Source organism: Zea mays, chromosome 9 (assembly GCF_902167145.1).
Source record: "Zea mays cultivar B73 chromosome 9, Zm-B73-REFERENCE-NAM-5.0, whole genome shotgun sequence".
Lineage (NCBI taxonomy): Eukaryota > Viridiplantae > Streptophyta > Magnoliopsida > Poales > Poaceae > Zea > Zea mays.
In genome coordinates this window covers 35,609,710-35,612,651 of record NC_050104.1, presented here as the reverse complement: position 1 = coordinate 35,612,651, position 2,942 = coordinate 35,609,710, and positions in this window count along the sequence as shown.

Sequence of the window (2,942 nt, the reverse complement as noted above, 5' to 3'; positions counted from 1 at the left end):
GATGTATGGATGACGAGCCAGAGCCGACTGCAAAGGCGTTCTACGACATGTTCGACGCGGCACAGAAGCCCCTTCACAGCTAGACAAAGGTTTCTCAACTGGATGCCATTGGGCATGTAATGGCGTTCAAGTCGTAGTACAGCATGAGTAGAGACGCATTCGATGGCTTGTTGACGGTTATTGGGAGCCTGCTTCCGGATGATCACGTTCTGCCAAAGAGCATGTACGAGGCACAGAAACTCCTTCGTGCACTCAAGATGACGTATGAGCAGATTTATGCTTGTCCGAAGGGCTGCGTGCTATGTAGGAAAGAATACGCGGAGACAAAGTACTGTCCCAAGTGTAAATCGTCTAGGTTCATGGAGGTAGACTCTGGTGATGGACAGAAGAGGCAGCTCGACATCCCCTTGACAATCCTACGACACCTTCCATTCATACCGAGGATCCAGCGTCTGTACATGATAGAGGAATCCGCGAAACAGATGACATGGCACAAAAATGGAAAACGATACAATCCTGACAAGATGGTGCACACATCCAATGGTGAAGCATGGAAATACTTTGATGCCATTCACCGTGAGAAAGACGAAGAGGCTCATAATGTACGTGTTGCGCTGGCCATAGATGGGTTCAATCCCTAGGGAATGAGCGCTGCCCCATACACATGTTGGCCCGTGTTTGTTACCCCAATCAATCTTCCCCCTGGTGTGTGCTTTCAAAGGCAGAATATATTCGTGTCGTTGATAATTTCCGGACACCTGGGGAATAAAATGGGCGTGTACATGGAGCCTTTGATCGATGAATTGGTACGTGCCTGGGAGGAAGGAGTATGGACGTATGACCGAGCTACGAAGACAAACTTCAGAATGCATGTTTGGTACCAGTACTCCACGCATGACTTACCGGCATATGGGCTATTCAGCGCCTGATGTGTTCACAGTAAGTTCCCATGCCTAGTTTGCAAGGAAGCTCTCAGGTTCATTTGGTTGAAAAAGGGTGGCAAATATTCATCCTTCGATAAACATCGACAATTTCTCCCTCCTGACCATCCATTCCGCCTAGACATCAAGAACTTTACGAAAGGTGTCATAGTGACAGACCGTCCACCTGCAATGATGACTAGCGCCGAAATTCGTCAACAGATAGATGGGCTCGTGGCCAATACAGAAGGTGGTTTTGTGGGATATGGTGAGCAGCATATGTGGACACATAAGTCTGGCTTGACTCGGCTCCCCTATTATGACGACCTGCTCCTTCCACACAACATTGACGTGATGCACACTGAAAAGAATGTTGCCGAGGCACTGTGGGCAACAATTATGGACATTCCTGATAAGTCAAAGGATAACGTAAAGGCAAGAGTGGATCTGGCAGCATTATGTGATAGACCAAACCTAGAGATGAAGCCGCCAAGTGGCGGAAAGACGTGGAGAAGGCCTAAGGCCGATTTCGTCCTAAGCAGGGCCCAGAGGAAGGAAGTACTTCAGTGGATCAAGATGTTGATGTTCCCTGATGGGTATGCAGCTAACCTGAGTAGGGGGTGAACTTATCTACTATGCGAGTCTTAGGGATGAAGAGTCATGACTTCCACATATGGATTGAACGAATTCTTCCTGCGATGGTTCGAGGCTATGTCCCTGAGCATGTATGGCTAGCGCTTTCAGAGTTGAGCTATTTCTTCCGTCAGCTTTGTGCAAAAGAGTTACCTTGGACCGTGGTTGCAGACTTGGAAAGATTGGCACCCGTGTTACTGTGTAAGCTTGAGAAGATATTTCCACCCGACTTCTTCAATCCAATGCAACATTTGATTCTTCATCACCCCTATGAGGCATGAATGGGGGGGCCCGTGCAGGGACGTTGGTGTTATCCAATCGAGAAATGTCTAAAGACTATTCGAAAGAAATGTAGAAATAAATGCAAAATCGAGGTTTCCATTGCAGAGGCATACATTCTAGAGGAGGTGTCAAACTTCACAACAACTTATTATGGTGACAAACTGCCGAGCGTGCATAATCCACCCCCTCATTACAATGACGGCGATAATGAATCGAACCTTAGCATATTTCGAGGCCAACTCGGAAGCGCAAGTGGCTCGACCACCAAGACCCTGACACATGAAGAGTGGCGGCATATCATGCTATATGTATTGACCAAGACCCTGACACATGAACAACCGCCTTCATGACTACACCGCCATGGCGCAGGAGGTCCATGGCCCAGATTATGATCCGAGCACCGAGCCGATCGACCCCGATGTGCTCATGAGGGTCGGAGGAGGCAAGAGACATGGGCGGTACTGGATTGCCGACGGGGCAATCGACTCGTCCTCCACTCCCACTCTATCTCAGGTGCGAGCAAGGAGCACGGGCTCGAGTCCAGCCATACGACCTCGGCACGACAGCTCACAGCATCGCATACAACAACTCGAGGTTAGTGCTTCTATAACTCGTCCTTCCTTGAGTTATATACCTTCTCTTTGAGTTACTATAACGTTGGCTTGTAATATTATAGACCCAACTAGAAGAGATGGAGGCGAGGATGATGGCGGAGCGGGTGGCTCGTGAGGCAGATCATCAGAGGATGGTAGAGATGTTTCAATACATGCAGAGCCTTGGCGCTGCACAGGGTTTCGCTCCGCCACCTCCATTGTTCCCTGCAGTTGACCCCGCTCAGTTCCATACTCCTGTGAGTATCAAAATTGTAGTTACATGTTGGTAATGCATCTGGTATAACACATGCAATATCTTCTATATGCAGGGCCAATCTGGGGCGACATCCAACAACCCTCATGAAGGGTTCAGCCCAACGCAGCACCAGTCCAACCGCCCACCTCTATGAGAGTTATGTTTTCAATGTTTAGCATTCAGAACATGTGTTGAATACTTATGTTTGTGTTGGATACTTGTGTCAGAGCTTGAGACTTATGAGACTTATGTTCTTGA